The sequence below is a fragment of the Gallinula chloropus genome, assembly GCF_964237585.1.
Source record: "Gallinula chloropus genome assembly, chromosome: 1".
Lineage (NCBI taxonomy): Eukaryota > Metazoa > Chordata > Aves > Gruiformes > Rallidae > Gallinula > Gallinula chloropus.
In genome coordinates, this window is record NC_140085.1 from 143,494,119 (window position 1) to 143,513,957 (window position 19,839).

The window sequence follows — 19,839 nt, forward strand, 5'->3', positions numbered from 1 at the left end:
TAAATTTAACTTCTCTTTATTCTTCTAGTCCTGCAAAGGAAACAAAGTTTTTTTACAGGTTATGCCAAAAATATTTATGAGTCTCTCATGTACCAAAATACAGTAAAGAAATGCTACATAATGCTCATTACTGTGTCTCACACACATCCTCCTTGTACCACCTCAGCCTCAGCTCAGGGAATAGAACTTGTTAGAACAGTTTGTCTTTTTCCTGTTGCGACTGCTCATATCTGCAAGAGCTGTATTTCACATGAATTTGGTCATAAAAGGACAAACATACACAACACCAACATTACAGTTTTATCACAAACCCAAGGCAAGATCACATGTCACTCTGGCAGGCGATGAACTGATACAAGAGCTGTTTCAGGAATCCAGTAGCTCAAGGCCCTGCTCCCAAGTACCCACTCCGACAGTACCCCACTGAAATCAGTGAGGCCTAATGTAACTGCAGCAGCAGAACCGCCCAGAGCAAACAGACACCAGAGATTTAAAGAGCGATTAAAGCAGCATTTACAAACCCACATCATTCATCTTTCTCTTCTCAGAGCATTTGATCCATTCAGAACCATTTTTTTTCTCCTTGTCTTTGCTGCAGCACACACTACAGTCACACATGCAGAGACTGCCCAGTCTATACCAGGTGGCAACAACCCAGAAGCCCCACAAAATGCCATGATACGACCGTACCACTCTCCTATCTCCGCCACACAGCCACAAGGACAAAACACCAAAGTTAGCTACAGTTCCATTTTACCCCAGAAGTAGTTTTCATATCCCGGGATTAGAAAATCTCCAACTGGCCAAACACAGCCAGCATCTAATCACACTGTCCTAACTGAGAAAGGCAAAGAATAGGGAAATAAATTAACCAACTTTAAAACACTGGGGGATGGAAGGAGGAGGCATATTTGTTTTCAAAGCACTAAATCATGCTTTACAGTAGCTCAAGCATTAAGGTCTGACATCCTTTTAAAGCACTGCCAGTTTTCCCCCACTACAAACTACATCTGAAACATGCATGCTACCCAGTAATAAATAACTTGCTTTGAATTTTCGCTGGAAGCAATGTGTGTCACACTCTTGCCTCGGTGCATACAGAACAACGGGGGGAAAGACTTTTTGTTGCTACAGTACCAAGAAATTTCAGTCAAATCTGAACTATTCTTCCCAAGCAATTATTGTACCACACACTACCTTTTATCGAAGAGCTTGCAAACCAAGATATAACCAACAGGCATGGTTAACAAATGGAAGAGAAAAGAAATTGCAGAACTACGTGCTCTTGCATCCAAACCTTTCTAACAATACCCAGGTTACAGAAACCTTTTACCTTCAGACTATGATTACCCCACACGTAATGCTAGTAACGTGCTTTGTTTTGGGGAACTTCATGCACAGATAGGTTTCTGGCTTTAAACATTAACTCAAAAATCACATAGTACCTATGACATTGGAAGGGAACAAGTACACAGGAAGCAGAAAAACTGGATTTGAGAATTCAGTGAGAAACAAAATAATGAGCAGGAATGGAAAAAACTTGGGAAGGCCTTACAATACAAGAAACCTGAATTCAAGACAATGAAAGATAAAGAGACACCTACAGAAAGCTAACACTGAGAATGCAGCATGCCAGAACCAGCACTTTGAATAGGAGATGGACATAATAAGCCAAAAGGGTAGGCAATATTAATTAGGTGAGAAGAAAAAAGTCTGGGTGAACTTTAACAGCAAAGGGAAACAGGTATCTCAAAACCCCAAGGTTTTGTAAGGCCTGTCTACATGAATTTCGGAAGTGACTAGGATACAAATAAGGTTAATGCCACTAACGGTTTAACACAGCTAAAGTGGCTCTGAAGCAAGGATACCTAAACTGTAATATACCATTGCTGTTATTTTAGCAGGAGTCAGATCTCTCTGGAGCAGCTCAGGTGTGCACAAAGGACCAGGCTGCAAGCTAGACCGATTATCCCCGTGGAGGCAAGGGACAGCTGGTTTGACATGCAAACAAGAGAGGGCAGCTAGGAGAGTAAAAATATCATCTGATAATGCACGGAAAGTGAACCGCCTGCCTTGTCAGAAAATGTGGGCATCATTTTTACATTTGCTGCAATAAAATCAAGATGCTGCGATCAGGGCTTCTCACTGTGCTATTTGAAACCACAAAAAAATACCGTCTGAACAGATTCAGAAAACAAAAAAGTAGCAACATGATTCAATTAGCAGTGAGTATGCACAAAAATGTGTAAAATTATTAATTATCATGGGGTTGTACCAGCTGCTTCTGCTTTTATCCCTCTCTTCTGGTGTTGTACCCGCTCCTCTTAGCACAGGCACCAGCAGCACAGCTACAGCTCAGCAGCACTTACACGATTATTCAAGTGTTTCACTATATCAAACTGCATACATCAAGGCCACGCATGAACCAGAAGCACTCCAGCTTTTACAAACGCATACAGTTAAACCAGCAGAAACCCACGTAAATGGTTTAACACCCAGGTGGTCACTTTAGGTTGGCTCAACACTTTACAACACAAACTAAACGAATTTAACCGAGAGGTAATCCAGTTTGAGCAGACGTTACGACAGGGTACAACAAGATAGATGGGGGTCTATGAAATTTCCCAGCGCCGCTACAACCCAAACGTTTTCCCGCTCCAGACTTACGGGAACGACCCTTCCAGATGCTGAAGGCCACGGGTACTGAAGGTACCTGGCACCTCTCAAGCGCTGAGCGGCACCCTACTGAATCACATCTTAAATAAACCAAGAAGTTTCTGCGCGTCTCTAGACACTCCCAAAATACACACAGCGCAAGCCATGAAAACAGGAACGCTTCGAAGCCCCTGCACAGGCTCTTTGCATCGCTGCTGAAGGGTGAGACGGTGCAGGATCAAAGCGTGAAAGAGCGACAGACTTCTGAGAGGAAGAGACCAGACTCCATCCTGCCAGGGGGTGCAAAAGCCTCTCCCGCGGCACCACTGCTGCATTTAAGGGGCTGTTGTTCTTTTAAGGCAAGGAGGAAAAGGTGGAGGAGATGTGCTAGACGGGGGAGTTCCACCTTATTTCCCCCCGAAACGCTTCAGCAAACCCCGCGGCGCGCGGCTGGGCGCCGTTACCGGCGGCCGTTAACGGCCGTTACCTCAGGCTCGCCGGCGCTCTGCCATTTCGCAGCCGGGTCCCCTTCAAGCCCGGGGTGAGGAGGGGGGTGGGGGGTGGGATCCGGGGACGCGCTGCCTCCGTGGAAACCGTGGCGAGTTAGTCGGGACCTTCCCCGGTGTCTCTGCGCCCCCAGTTGCGGCTATTTAGTCGGGGAAACGAAAAAACAGCCGGGAAGACGGGTACCGGCAGCCGCCGGCTCTGCCGGGCGGCAGAGGGCGAGAGCTGACGGCGACAGAGGGTGGGGGAGAGAGAGCGCCGGTCCGGGGAGCTGCGCGGCACCCGGTGCATCGCAGCGAGGTTGTCGGGCAGAGGAAGAGGGGACGGCAAACTGCAAACTCTGCCGAACCCCCCTCGGGCTGCCGGCACACGCAGGGAGGAGGAAGGGTGGATGGAGAGAGAAGGGGAAGCGGCGGCAGCAGTGATCCCCAGGGCGCTCCAGCCCAAGAAGGAGGGAGAGCAGCGCCGCTCTGCCCCGGACCCCAGCGCCGCCCTCCGCACGCCCCGCGGGCGCCCCCAAGCACAAGGGGAAGGGAGGGGGGTAGCAGCAAGTCCTGCGAAGGAGCCGCAAGCGCTCCCTACACCAGTACCGCCACGCAGGTGCATGCGAGCGCAGAAGGGTGCGTGCATGCAGATGGGGGAGCGGGACGGCTCCCAGCCTCTTGCCCGCGCTCTCTCCGGCGACACCGCAGACACCCATGTCCCCGGGAAGGGAAGCGCCTCCGCTGCCAGAGGATGCGGAGAAGAGGGACGTCCGGCCCCAGCCTCCCAAAGAGCCGAGTCGGCTACAGCTGCTGCCACCCGCTTGCCGGCTCCGAGCCCGGTCCGAAGGCGGCAGCGGGGGCCCGGTGCGCGCAGGGGGGGAGCGGGACCCGCTGACCGCCGCTGCCATCCTCACCTGTGCGCTGCGCTCCGGCAGGGGGAGCCGCGGGGCGCGGGCGGCGGGCGCGGCGGCGAGCAACTGTGTCGGCTCACGCCGGGGCTCTCGCTCCCCTCGCCCGCCCGCTCCCCCGCCCTTCCCTCGTCAGCGACGCAACCAACTCCCGCAACCGCCCCCCCCAACCCAAGCGCCATAGAGCGGCGCGGCGCCGCGCCCCACCCACCGGCGCGCAAGCCCCGCCTACCTGCCAGGAGCCAATAAGCGCCGCCTCGGATAGCGCCGTTTATTGGTTGGACGGCCTGTCGCTCTCTTCGGCCGCTGCTATAAAGTGCTCCATCTCGCGAGGCCTCTCAGTGGCTGCGCCGGGAGCAGCGGGCTGGTTGAGTCAGTGGCTTGCGGCTTTGCGTAGCGTGTCCCCCCCCTTTTTTTTAGGCGGCGCATTTTGGGCTTTGTTGTTCTGCGAGAGTCCTAAGAAGAGCTTAGGTGCTCTGGCGTTTAGTTACTTGTTGCCCCACGGTCGCCTGGAGGAAGTCCATCTCCTACTTGTCTCTCCCTGCGCACTTGAGGTGTCAGCCCCTGGCCTTCAGTGTGTCTACGCTCTTGAGAAGAAGTTCAGGTCAGCAGGTTTCTCACAGCTGGTCAATGTCAACCGAATCATGTGTATCAGTGCCCTGTGTGATACGCTTTTTCACTGATGATATGAAGTCACGTGAACTTTACCCTTGAGCTTGTACAGTAGCAATCTTAGAACCATAGAATGGTCTGGGTTAGAAGGGGCCCCAAGGATCATAGAGTTCCAACCCCCTGCCACAGGCAGGGCCACCAATCTCTAGGGCTGGATTTAGGCAAGGTTGCCCAAGGCCCCATCCAAACTGGCCTTGAACACCTCCAGGGATCCATCCACCAGCTCTCTGGGCAGCCTGTTCCAGCACCTTACCGCTCTCTCTGTAAAGAACTTACCCGTAATATCTAACCTAAACCTTCCCCTCTTTAGCTTCAATCCATTCCCCCTTGTCCTGCCAATCATCTCCTAGAGCTTGTATGAGGAACTGTTTGAATTAAAGAGCGGCTTGTTGCTTCGTGCCAGTTAAATGAACTCTCTGTCCTTTGTACTCTTCACCAGCGTGGCTCTGGGGAGAGCAATCACGTTGCAATGGCATGTGTGCTGCCCCAGCAGCTGTGAAACAGGCACGGCTTCTCAGGAGTGAAAATGAACTCACTTTCCTCCAGAGGGTCATTACTGCTGCCTTGTGCAGCCAGCGAAAGTCAGTCAGTGGTGGCTTTGCTCTATGGGTTCGTTATTTAGGGTTGTGGTGTTCCTGCTTTGTAAGCAATCCCCTGTTTTCAGTGGTTTATTACGTGTGTTCCAGGGATTTTGTATGTGTTCTGAGGTCTGAAAGCTCCTGTTAAAAACAAATCGCACCCTCAGATGAGGATAGGATCCAATCTACCTCACAAGAGCTCTGCTCTTACCGTGTAGTGCTAACTGGTTGCCATTGTTCAATCCTTTTGACTCCATCACTTGCTCTTTTTTTATCATCTTCTACCTAATTTAGACAAAGTCTGTAGTACACATTTTTACTCTAAGGCTTTTATGCTAGGTATAGTGGGATAGATCCAACTAGAACTTTAGAAACTGGAAAAATCTTGCTAGTTCTCTCTGAAGAGTGACATTTAACAAGTCTCCATAGATTACTTTTTCTCTCTTTTTTTTTTTAACCAGTGCTGAAAGACATTACAGTATTTTTACACATTTTCATGTATCTGAACAGTAGCCCTTAGTGACTTTGCTGGCTTTCTCAAAGCTCGGAAAGAAGGGCTGGTGGCAACTCGGGCAAGGCGTGAAAAAGCAGCTCAGGAGAAGTTTGCAAGGTCTTGACACCCAGGCTGTTCTGCGATTTTATTCATTGAGTGGTGAGAATTCATTATGTAAATGCACACTTCAATCCTCCCTTTTATAAAGAAGTGGAACGAAGTGAATTTTGTATTGAAAACCAAATTCATCACAATAACTCTCAAACAAAAATCAACGCCAGGCACATCCTCACGCACACGTACACACGCACCTATGGCAGAGGTTTCTGTCGAGATCCCAACAAGCTAAAACACATGAGAGCCGCCACCATTGTTTGCCTCTAATAGATTAGTGTTGCTTAGGGATATGAATTTGGGCATTTCTGTGCTGGAAAAGAAAAACCTGGTGGAGACATTGTCACATAAAAGTCCTTTTGTCAGGAGAGCTTCATCTGCTGAAGAAAAGACTCTCTTATGAGAGGAGTTTAATGACAGCTGTTCCACGAGGACTATCTGAGCCTTCCTACTTCTTTCATTAATTGAAGGTTTACTGACTGGACCTTGACAGTGACCCAGTAACTATTAACTTCCCCAAACAATAGAGTAAGTATAATGTGGTGGTTTTTCAGTTCCTCTGATGTCTTCCCCCAAAATTAGTTTCCTGAAAAGGAAGACAAAGTTCAAGACAGAAAAAAAAAACCAAAATAAAATTCAATATTGCCCTCATCTTACTTACTACAGCAATAATCAAATGCCTCTTTTCATATTCTGCTACTTGATGAACAGGAGAAGTGCACACTGAAGGAAAATGCTGCAGCTGCCAGAGAAGAGGAGTAGGGGCTGTTTGGCTGACACACTAAAATGTCCCTTACTTATGGTGAGGGTGGGAGCTCCCTTTCAGACCTTAACTATTTAATGCCAGAAAATTTCCAAATTCTTTCTTCCTGCAGAGAGTTGGTTTTATTTTTTCATCCTGCAGCCACCGCTGTTCAACTGGAATACCAGCTTGAAACTGGAGAGGACTAAGCACCTCCAAACACTTTTCTGTTTAAATGTGTTAAAGTGCAAATGCTGTAACAACCATAATGGGGGAGATTTGGGTGGAGAAATTATTTTTTAAATGCCCTAAGTTTAAATCCTTGGTGTTCCAGCTTTGGTTGCAGGGAAAAAAAAAAAGACCAAGGAACATTTTAGTCCGTTCCAGCAGGGTAGAAAAAATAAACCACCAAACCACAAGAGAGAAATGCATACTCATATTTCGACAGAGGGGAGATGTCATGCTGGGAAATTTTCGCTAAGGTATTACCTAAATGTCAGAGTGAAGACAGAGTGGCAAAAGACTCTCCCGGCCTGCAGTCAGTTCCCATGTGCTGCAGTGACTGTTTCTGGCGTATCTGAGCTCCTGGCTTCTACAGAGTCATGCAGTTCATAGAATCACAGAAGGCTTTAGGTCAGAAGGGATCTTTAAAGGCCATCTAGTCCAACCCTCCTGCAGTGAGCAGGGACACCTTTCACTAGATCATGTTGGTCAGAGCTTCCTTCATCAAACCTGACCTTGAATGCCTCCAGGGATGGGGCCTCCACCTGGAGGAGGCCCCAGCATTTCACCCTGGGCAACTTGTGCCAGTGTCTCACCACCCTCATAGTGAAGATTTTTTTTTTTTTCTAATACCCAGCCTAAATCTCTTTTCTAGTTTTAAACTATTACCCCTCATCCTATTGCTACATGCCCTTGTGAACCGTTCTTCCCCAGCTTTCCTACAGGCACCTTTCAGGTACTGGAAGGCTGCTTCTCTTCCTCCTGGAGCCTTCTCTTCCCCAAGCTGAAGCACCCCAAGTTGTTTCCATTCATCAAATATGAAGCTCATTTTATCCAGAAGCACAGCAGCATTTCACCGTGCTCATGTTCTGGGGTTTCTCGGGCACTAGGAAAGATCAGAGGAGGTCAAGGTGCTTGGTAGTGGCAGCAAAAATCTTCAGAGTTGCTCAGCTGAAAAACAGCCATCTGAAAATTGCATCTCCTGACTGACAACTGAATCCTGTCTCAGAGATGGGCTTTAGTCCCAGCTGGCCACTAACTTTGTTGTTTTAACAGAGCAAACACTTTGGGACTCTCAGGGCTTCTACCTCCATTTGACCCCAAGTTTTGCCTCTTTCAACCAAAAGCCTTTCCCACCCCCTCCCGACAATTAGGTAAAAGCAAGCTGTATTAATGTGTGGCTTGAGTAGCACCTATTGTAGCACTAATACTCAACACATACATGTAGAAAATGACATTAAAATGTGGTTGTAGATACCAATACTTCGTAGCCAGAAAAAGCCACACTTGGGTAAACTTGATTCTGCCTTTTCTGTAAGGACACCATGAGATAATCTTCAGTCCTGTGTTGCGACTCCGCTTTTCCACACACAGCTGTGTCTCCCTCAGAAGTCAGGTGTGATGGTGCCATCCTTTCCAGTAAGCAAGCTGTTGGTCCACTTTAACAAGCTAAAAAACTGTGGGAGAGAGAGCAACTAATCTGTCCAAGAAGTCTCTCAGGGAGCTAAGTACAGAGCTTGATCTCCAAACTCATGTTTCTCTACCCTCACCCCCACATCCCTGTCATTTCACTTGCTGTGGAGGTTCTGTCTGAGCCACAACTGCCTCTGCCATATGCTCGGAGGTGATGAACATTTACATTTATTCGTCATCTTCTGAAGGCAGAGGCTTTTAAATGGGCTCCTAAACATAAACCTGGAAACAGCAAAGTTCCTGTTGTGCCAATATTGCTGGTGGTAGCTGAGGTCAGTGCCTGGGTAAAGAACAGCCAGGTACATTTATGATTGAAGAGATAGTCCAATCTTGTAAGAATTAAGTATTTTGATTGCCAGCTCGTTATCTATGTGCCTGCTTCATGGCACTCTCCTACTATTTTTTTTCAGGGAAATGTTGAGAACTAGACTCTGTGCATTAGATAGCATCACTGTTGGCCAAATGCACTGAGAAGATGTCTTCTTTCACTTACCTTGGAGTAACCCTGTCTACTAACAGCAGGGAAGCTACAGTTAAGGGGAAGTCTGAGTCAGGCCCTCGGTGAGTACAGGTTCCAGAGAATGATAGGCTCCTGATGGTACTCTCTCCTAGTAAAGATAAATACTAGGACCAAGCAGAACGGGGAAAGAATCCAAGTCAGCTTACATAGCAAAACCTAAGATACTTTAGAATGAAGGGGCTGGGCTCTCAGTTATCTCATTGTCTCCTTGGTGGACAAAGCTTTGGGAGAGCCTGTGACTTCAGTAGAACTTACTTTGTGTGGGATTGCTACAAACTATAAAGCTTTCTCAGCCTCCCCACTACGAACTGCCCAAATGCCCACTTGGGGAGTGTGCAGTTAAGGCTCTAGCATATTCTCCAAAGACATGGAGGTTTGCAAAACCTGAACAAAACCAATGCAATCTACAAAATCAATGCAGATCTGAATTTCTGGCTGCCAAGAAACACAGACTACAACTTTATACTCCAGACTTCTGGCACAGGCTCCCCTGCCAAAGAGTGGGCTGGCTGCTCGTTCATCTTTGCATCATTTTCTTTGTCTCACCTCTCCTCTTGTCTTGTCCAGCCCAGCTCTTTGTCACCAATCCTCCTTCCCACAGGCGCAGGACATGGTTCAATCCACTTCTCTACGGATCAGACATTGAGTCAAAACCAGGTACCAGGCTGCTGGCTAAACCCAGGCTCTGGGATGAGTAGCTCCCACCTATTCCTGCCTCATCACCCTGGAGATGTCTGCCCATCGGGAGTCTCTCACTTCCCCTGAAGGGCCAACCCAGACAGCTTGTGCAGAACAAACTGGAATAAAAGGATTATTGCCACACACCTTCACTTCACACTCTGTGATCGCGGGCAGCAGCTGGCAAGAGCCCCGTGCTAGGGCAAGAGCTCTGCAGGTGGAGCAGTGGGGCCAGGGGGAAAAGCTTCCTGTGCTTTCTTGCATCAGCCTGACCTCGGTCTTCATAGAAGGGCAGCACCTGATGGAGAATGAACTTGGTGGGTGTTTTCTGCCACTAGAGACAGCACCGGGCAGGGGAGGAACATGCCTTCTCTCAACGAAAGATGAACAGGGGTGGGTGGGAGCAGCAAGGCAATAGATGGGGTTGTTTGCAAGGGCGGACAGGCTGCCTCTCCATGAATAAGACTAGCTGCATGAGTCTCCATTCATTCTTAATGACCTCATTCCCAGCCAAAGCTGTGTATGTGGAACCTGATGATGGAGATGATGGTTGGGTGAGAATTTGCACTAACTCCCGTCATGGGCTGTGGCTAACTCAAGGTAGCATTGCCTCAGCAGGCAGTGAGACATATCCCTGGCTCCTGTACCTTTCCTACCCCAACACCTCTTGTGCTGATCCCATGCCAACCTTCTGTCTTCCCTGACTGCTTTTCCTTCATAGTCCCCTACTAAGATTGTGAGCAACAACCAGAAATTGTTAAACTAGCTCACCCTGGAAGAAAGGGAAGAAGAGACACATTCATGAGTGCCTTGACAAAACAGGACCTTCTAACTCGTGTCCTTCTAACCATGTCCAGCGCCATCATGTCAGATACGGGTAAAAAGCTCAAATCCTAGGTGCACCCCTAATCACTGGAAGGGGGTTTTGGTTTCCGCATCAACCTGCCCTTTCTAAACTTCACCCTGAGCAGCATGCCTTCATAGCCTGGCGTGCATTTGCTGTGCCTGTCACTCCACACCCCAGCAGGGTCACGGACGAACAGGCTCAAATCCAGCCCAAGGAAGATGAGACCTGTCATTTGAACCCAAGGTATGTGCTGAAGGGATTCTGTCAACAGCTGATTTGGGGCAGGGGGGGGGGGGGGGGGGGAGGAGAGAATGAATAAGAGAATGATATCCTTCCTCCACTCCCCACTCAACTTACCTATAGTAGGTATAGTAGGTATCACTAACCTTAACTTGTATCCCATGGTATGTGTCGAGACAAAGCCTGTGAGCATGCAAACATTGCAGCACTGAAAATAGTTCCCAAAGCCACTGTCCATTTAAGCTAGCAGAGCTGTTGCTCTGCTGTAATGAAAAGATCTCATGCTTTGCCCTATCGCAGCAGCGATCCAGGCTGTATTAAGTCGTCCTGACCAGCCTTAAAAGCTTTAGTGATGTTTCTTTCATTTGAGCCTTATCTTTCTGCCAATTTAGAATCCCATCTCCTCCCCACAAAGCAAACCTATAGTTATCCAAGCAGCAGTGGGAGGATGGTAGATGGCACGGAAAACACAGATAGGACAGGAGCATTCTTCATGGCATTTAGAAATAACGAGTGCAATTTCCTGCATCTTAGGACTTTTTAGACCAAGGTTTTAGGAGAAAGAGAAATGAACCTCAGACAGACAGGAGCCCTGCCCGTGTATCTGGAATACTGTGTAAATAGCAACAAGCTAGGCACTGCTGCAGCTCCAACAGGCAACAAAAATGACAGTAATAACATAAGAGCTTCAGGACTGTCAGACAGCTCCATCCCCCAGGAAGGACACCGAGGACACACATTTGTAAATGAAGCGGTATATTCCTTTCTTCACAGATTCAAAAGGCTTTAGATTTCCATCTCCACATGCAAACTAGGTGTGCAGCCTCCTCTCAATCGCATGCAGATTACTCTCCTGGCCCACAAAGGGAAACCAGCAGTTTCAAGGCAGCATGTTGATATTACATTTCATTCCCCCAAAAGTGCCTTTTCAGGATGACAGCTCCCAGTGGGATCCCACGTGCTGTGCAACCGCGTGGGCAGACGTTAATTCCACCCGCCAAACGTGCAGGTAACAAGAGTGAATGGGGACAGGGGGTCGGGGCAGGCGCCAGTCAGAGCCCTAAGTACCGCTGGCAGCTGAAGCAGACTGAGCCATTAATGAACTCGTTCTGGAGTTTGTAACGTGTCAGCGATGACGAGTTTGATAACTCCATTAGCTGTATCAGTAGCATATTGCAGACATGCATATTGTTATTCCTGTCCTGAGAGGAACAGAACTGTAACAAATGACAAGGCTGGCACACGCAGAGCCCTTTGGTTGTTGAGGCAGTTACACCTTAACCCTAGGTAAGAGAGTTCCAGCACATGGAGAGTGACGTGTTCAAAGTCAGGTCTCGGGACGGCTCGTCTTGAGGTCAGCATGTTTATGGATAATTAAACCCTAAAGCCATCAAGGGCTGGGTTTTGTCCGTGACAGCCAGAGGTAGAAATGAAAGGACAAGCTGGAGAGCATCACACTGTGAGGAAGAGAGCATCATCTCGGGTGAGGTGGGCTTGTGTGGAAAGCAATGGCTTTCCTCCCTGTCTCTCCCACGTTGTGGGCTGTGTCACAGCCCACAGCCCCACTTCTTCCCTCTGTGTTTAGGTGAGATTGCCAGCTGGCAAACTCAGGGTGAGCACAGGTCAGGTCTTGCTCCCCAGGGAACACAGCTGACATGGTAGGTGGTTCTTGGGGAAAAAAGTCTCACCTTCTCCTTTACGGAGCATGGCTGCAGTCCATAGCCTTACCCTCATGCTTGTCCTGTTTCATCCAAGCCTCTTTATATTTTTAAATCACAGCAATACCATATCTGCTGCTAATTACAGCCCAACAATACTCACGCAGTGTGCAAACAAGGCCGTCATCCAAGTATTGTTTTGCATAACCGGAGTGCTGGGGTTGTGAACATTTGCATAATGCTTAATTATTTAGTCAGAACATAAAATTTGTCTTCCTCTCAAAAACATTTTTATGAAATGTCTCAATAATTAAACACCACTATGTTTATTAACAGCAGGGGAGATTCATAAAATGTATTAGTCAGGAACAAGCAAGTAACTACATCTCGCTCCAGTAATCAATGTACGCCACTCTGAAGCAGGTCCCCAAGCATGGCAAAACCCAGCATGAACCCCTACGTGCAACTGAGCAGAAATATGATTAAAAGTCTAACAGTTCAGCAGCAGTGCCACGGAGGGGTCAGGCAGACAGAATTCGATAGCTTAATTCACTCATTAATCAATAGATATAATTTTGAGAAAAACGGTTCACTGAGTCAGCTCAAGTGAGTCCCACGTCTATGAAGGGTAAAACTTGGGGTCAGCTGGAGGCTCAAGTGTGGTGCTGCAGCCCAGGGAGGGTTTCTGCAGGCTCTTGCTCTGGCACGCTACCCGCTGGAACCCCCGTACCCATTGACTGGCCCACATTTGCACCCCTTGTGTGGCACCTGGGAGCAGAAGGGGTTTCTCTATGCAATTCCTAACAAGGCTGAAGAGAAGCCAGAGGCACATAATAAAAGCATCTGCCTTGACAGCATAGAGAAGAGGATCCTCCTGCAGCGTTTCTGCACCACCACCATTTGCTGAGAGGGAAGAGGGACTAGCTCTGACCTCAGTGTCCCGTTTTTGTCTGGGGTGGAGATAATTTCCTTCTTAGTCGCACAACACTCAGTTAATTTGGTGGGTAAATAGAAAAAAATCCCCTGAAATAGATGGTCAGAGCCTGGGCTGAAGTTGATAAATGTGTTAGAGATGTCCCCAGCACCCAGAGGTTCTTCTAAGCAAGTAAAACTAACAGGCTGCAGAGGAAGAGATGGACACTGGTTGTCAAACACTGGACTTCAGTTTGATCAAAACAGTTTCTGTGCCCAAGTGTAAAAGGTCCAAATTGTACAGAGTTGCCTGAAGAAGGCAGAATTCAGCACCAGAAATCGGAGTTGTCACCCATGAAATTAAGAGGAAGAATGTTGTTTGTCCTGGGAGCCAGCATTTGCCTCTAAAATAAAATATTTTAATAATAAAATTTAAAAAATTAATAATTTGAACTTAATAGCTTACATAGAAGAATAAATTTCAATTCTCCCTTTTAATTCTACTTCAAACTTCAGCTGTATTTCAATACCATTAGGCAAGACATTAAGCTTCTGTCCCTCTGCCCTCTCCAAAACTCATGTTCCTTGCTAACAAAGATTCCAAATTACACAAGGATTCCAGGTTATTCGAGACAATTTCTGAGACACACGTACACTTAAGAGGCTTCCTTTTTGTCTATCAGTTACATAAAAGCAGCCAAGGCAGTCACCTCTTCTCCTCCCTTACCCTTGGTGCAACTTCTGAGACTCAATCTGAGTGCCACTATTTTCCAGCACTGTGCTGGGGGACGTGTCAAACAGGAGCTGGTGAGGGTTCTCCTTACTTTGGTAGGTAGGTCTGAGGAGTGTGTTTGTGCAACGGGGTGAAAGAAATGGGAAAACTAGCACAGGTCCAAGTAACCTCCTCCTCAGCTTCCCCCGCATGAAACACAAGCCCACACAAGTGGGCTGTGACAGGGAACGCTGCTGTTTTCCTAAGCCAAAGCAAAACCTTCCTTCCCGTCTTGCTTTAGGGAAGTAGGTCACAGTAAAATTTGCCTCCCCCGATCTCCTGCCCACGATCACAAGGCAAGATAAATTATATCCTCACATTAATGGGGGAAACTGTGGCGTGAAAAGGCAATACAAGAGCTCAGTGTCTCTCTGGATAGCAGCTGACAGCGCGATCCACCATCAGAAGGGCCTTGCAGGCCGCTGCCCCAGGCTGCTTGTGCCCTGCTGTCTGCTCTCGGGCCAAGCTCAGAGGCTGGATCAGCCGCTGAAGAAGTACAGCCAGCCTCTGGAAGTACAGCCAGCCTCTGGAAGTACAGCCAGCCTTTGGTGGCACCAGCCCGCTGTGGGCTGCTTCAGCGCACCGGGGACAGCAAACTGAAAATCACCAGGAAGGAGGAAGCAGAAAAGGAGCCGGGCAGGAAGAATTCCCTGCCGAGCAGGAAAGGTGGCCTCTGTTATCTCTACCTCCAACGTCTTTCTTTGCATTGCTTCTCTTCCTTCTGGGAATGTAATGCCACTGCACACAGACCGCACCCAACAACCCACCACGCTGCACAAAGGCACACGCAGCACATCTGGTTTGTGGTGACCGTGCACCCATGTGCGAGTTGCACCCCCATGAGTAAAAGTAACTTTACGCTCGTCTTCTACGCCAGCTTTCTGCTGGCCACAGGAGGCCTGACGACGTGCGGCCCAAGGTGATGCCTGCCAGCCGGGGTTCATGCAGTGTATGGTTTGCAGCGTGCTGGCAGGGCCTTGCCTTGGTTGACCCTTGTGTTTTCATGCGGGTCCTGCGAACGCTGGAGCTGGATTTGCTGTGCAGTTGAACCACCACGTAGCCTGGGGGCTTGAAAGAGCGTACGGGCAAGCTTTGCCACGCCACAAGGCCGGGGCGTGGGGACTGGATCGCGCCACAGCTCCTCTTACTTGGCGCTGTGGGTTTTTTTGTGGTTCAAGATGAAGGCATCCCTTTTGCATACTCCAGGTGAGTGCTGCAGGAAGAGGCAAAGGAGTTAAAAGAAGTCAGCCCATGTTTAAAGGAGTGGCCAGATGGGGAAGACAATGTCTGTTTTGCCTGGACAGGCTTAGGGCCTTATTCTTCTCCCTTGTCTGCAGGCAGCCTGCCCATCAGAATTATCTCCTGTGTTGAGTGCAGCGACGACGAGCCAAGGGCTTATTAAGGAGTCTCTGTTATTTCTGCTGAGAAAGGTGGCTGATATTTTCCTGAAGGGTTAGGAACTGGTTTCTCCTCTTGTCATAACTCTGGGTGTTTTCCTTTGCTCTTTCCAGACAGTTCTCCCTGGCTGTTCAATGCAGGGGGGTTTGCTGATGGTCTAATTAAATTTGGCGGGGGGGGGGGGGGGGAATAAAAATAACATGGGACTAGGATTTCTCTGGGAGACACAATCACCAGGCCATAACGTGGGGTAAACTTGACTCTCCAGTTCAGAGGCTTCCAGTTGAAATCTTCACAGCACTGTGGGCTGTCACTCATGCAAACAGTCCTGTGACTGGAGTTGGAGCCCAGGGACATGTAAATACTGCTGTCTCATCTCTAACACGGTCTGACACCAGCTGCTGGTTGAGGAGGGCAGCACAGGTGGTGGTTGGCCATAGGAGCGTCTCACTGGCCCAAGAGCCACACAGGTGGCCTGGTTGCCTTGTCATCTTGAGGCTGCTGGCATGGATGAGGAGCGACAGCGTGGAAGCCATGCGCTGCTAATCATTGCAGGACCCATTGGTGCAGCGTGCTGTTTTCTAGTAGGCAGTGAACGAAGATTTCTTTCTTTTTACTTTCTTTTTTTAATTAAAAAGTTTCTCCGGCAGAGTTGACTTTCAAAGGCAGGGTAATAAATTACATGCTCAATTCTGAACTTCAGAAATCAAACCATATTTGGGAAAAAAATGGGGACTACAGTGAGTTGAGAGGCCCTCAGAAACCATCATACCTGGCTCAGCATCCTTGAATAGGCTTCAGTGGAATTCTGAACCTGCAACATATACCGTTTCATATGCAAATAAGTAAATGAACAAAGCAAAAAGCAATCAACAGCAGAACTATTCAGTCCAAAGCTGTGTGAGAAGGCAAAATTGTCCTCTATGATTTTGCTTCAGTAAAATCTTACAAACTCTTAGCTGCATTCCTAACAGTCCTTAGGAGAGTGATTTGGAATCTCAGAGAGATCAGTTCAAGATTTTCCTGAATAACCTCCATTTAAACTGCCTTAGGTGAGCTAGAGAGGTTTGGCTTTTTTCTTCTGGGAATTCAGCCAGTGTTCATAGAGAATGTGAATCTGCAGCAAAGGTGCTGCAAGATACTGCAAAGGAAGAAGATCTGAATGGACTATGTGAATATGTGTCCCATCAGTCTCCAGCTTCAAAGCATAACATGATGCAGAGAACTACCTGGGACTAGTAACCCATTAAAAATCCTCACACAGTGTTTTATTTTGTGAAGTCAGGCAAAGCCCATGCTATAAAAGCTCAGTGGTTCCTGGTGCTTGATGAGTGGCTTGGTGAACGTCAGGAATATGTGATCCTGAGACCTGTGCCCGCTTGGAATCGAAATGGCTTCTTCTACAAGAGCGCAGGCACTCTGTGCTGGATCACACAGGGGTTTGTTCCCCCCTGGGGCTTTCTGAGACATGCAGCACTGCCCAGTGTTCACAAATGGCTTGCTTTTTTTCCTTTTTTTTTTTTTTTGTTCTTTTTGGATTCTAGAACAGCACAAAAGTTGCCGTGTAACCGCAAACACAAAATCCTGTAATTAAACCTTTGTTACCCACAGCAGAACGCTCATCATGTAGACAAAGCAAACATTTTGGCACGTTCATTATGCTCCTCGGGACTAAGGAGGAATTAACGGCGTTGCAAAATTACAGCAAGCTGCTTGCGCCGCTGCTGCTGGGTATGTTCACTGGCAACGAGATTTTCTATCTCTCTTCATCTTGACAAATAATGCAGGACATTCAGCCAACATTTTCAGCATCAAAAGCAACACGGTGCAAAACACTGTATCAAAGTGAAGGCCAGAGGGATATCATAGAATTATAGGGGTTGGAAGGGACCTCCAGAGATCACCGACTCCAACCCCCCTGCCAAAGCAGGTTCCCTAGGACAGGTCGCACAGATAGGTGTCCAGACAGGTCTTGAATATCTCCAGAGAAGGAGACTCCACAACCCCCCTGGGCAGCCTGTCCCAGGGCTCTGTCACCCTCACTGTGAAAAAGTTCTTCCGCATGTTGGTGCGGAACTTCCTGTGCTCCAGCTTGCAGCCATTGCCCCTTGTCCTGTCTCCACAGACCACTGAAAAGGGGCTGTCCATTCCCCCCTGCATCCCATACTTAAGATACTTATAAACATTAATAAGGTCCCCCCTTAGTCTTCTTTTCTCCATCTCACTCAGACTTTTCATATTTTGGCCTTAACATTTCGGCTGTACATTAAAAAGTCATTTAGCTGTAATTTTTACTTCTAATTAGTAAACCTTAGGAGGTAACTACTTGGGAAAATCCAACTAGTAAACTATGTAAACAAAATTCTAGAGTTTTTTGTGCCAGAAAGACGCCTGATACATGATTTCATTTGTGTTGTGCATGGTACTTCACTGCTGGGAAGGACAACTGCTGGCAAACTGTCCGTTCCTCGATAAATGGAAAGCTGAAGATGTATCATGCAGCACTGCTGGGAGAGGAACCTCTTCCCATTTTTCAGGTCTGTTTTGTTGTTGTTGTTTGCCTGTAATTGCCACTCTTAGTTTATGGGCATGAGTCACAAACAAAGGGTGAAATTTTTTCAGTTTATTTCCCTGTTAGATGTTATACACCAATGATATATACTGCAGCTGCCTGAGCAAAATGGATCAGCCTGAGTCAGTCATACAGCTTCTCAGCTGGAAAAGCACAATGACATCCTTAGGAAAGCTGATCAGATCTGAAAGACTTTTCTGGTGGTATTGGGCATGAAACATAAATCACTGTTTGCACGGAGAAGAAAAATGTCTTTGTATTTGCACCTTCCCATTGCCACAAACAAGATGTTTGACCATAGAAGAATACGCAGGTTCTGAAACTATTTTGTGCCTATCTATTGCCAGGACAGCTATGGCAAAACCTACTTGCCTGACCCTTTGACTTACAGTGAAGAAATCTGGGTACAGATTTCCCACTAGCCAATAACTCCCCTAGCCATCAGATCCGGGAATTATTGGACAGACGCTTGGACATCCGTCAGATTGGATGTCCAAACGTCTTCTCTTGCACGAAGGACAGGGCTATTGGCAGTGGTAGAAGAATATGAAGATGGCCAGTCTACCAGTCACACTGCCTCCGCCCCAAAGCCCTTCATAGTCTCTCAGGCCATGTCTTGAGTGGCACTCAATGGATTTTGTCTTCCACTGATTTGTACACCTGATTTTTGAAGTCATCTAAACATTTGGTGTCTACAGCCTCCTGTGGCAATCAGCTCCAGTGTAATTATGCATCGTGTGAAAACAAGAGCACAACATCATAACATTACAGCTCCTCTGAAGTACATTTTGTGGTACTTATATCCCTCCATACTTACCACAGAACTGGTCGAGATCCTGAGTTTGTTTCACAGAGGCCCGAGCAGCCCGCTGGGCCGCAGCCCCATACCCTTGGAGGTCGGGTGAAGGTTGCTCATGGGCTTGTAGGGTTCCATGAAGCCAGCTGCTGTCCAACCTGAGCTTCCCACCTCAGCATGCTCCCACATTTAGATCCCAAACGCTGCATGAGGACTAGGGCTGTACTCTGTGAAGAGCTGCCCACCCTTACCTCCTCTCCTTGACATCTCTGCAGGGGACACGCACACAAGGCTTATTCTCCTTGAGATGCATGTCTGGCCGTGATATCTTCACCTTTCATCTCTGTTGTTGCTGAGCATCCGCCTATGGAAACAGGAGATAGTCCGAGAGACTTGTACTCTTCCTGGTACAGCTGCACAGGTCATGCTCCAGGAACTTGGTCGTGATTCAACAGAGTTTTAAACATTTTAAACAGGGAGAGAATTGTGAGGAGACAAACTGACACTCCTGAAAACGCTGTGCTCTTTGCGTGGGGTGGCACTAATCAGAGAATATGAATTTGGCCTTTTATATATCGTGTTCCTTCAAGACAGAAACTGTTTTCTTTTCCAAGATTGCTACGAAAAGTAATGTGTATCTTCAGATTACACTTTATGCTAATGAGCTGTTGATTACAGGAAGGGTGTTTTGGAGGGAGAGAAATTCTTTTTATTGCATCTGAAAAAAGGCATCTATTTCTTTTGTAGGCCCTGAAGTGCAATTTGAATACCCCCCAAAATAAATCACTTGACATGAAGGACTGTGCATGCTTGCTTGGGGGGGGGGAGGGGGGAGCAACACGAAAGCTGTCTGCACAACCAACCTTTGGGCAAATCGAGCCCAGGGTTGCACAGCCCAAAATTCAGCTGCTATTTCTGTTGTGAGTCTGTCAAACAACAGAGCTGTCTTGCCATTTCCGAGTCTGGCAGGTAAGTCCACGCTGCCTCTTGTCATCTGCAAAAGGGAGAAAGCCCTGGGACAGCCCACAGACACCTGCCTGAGCCAGGACCGCTGACAGCAACTGTGATGGGCTGGAGCAGGTCCGTGCAGCAGCTGCATCA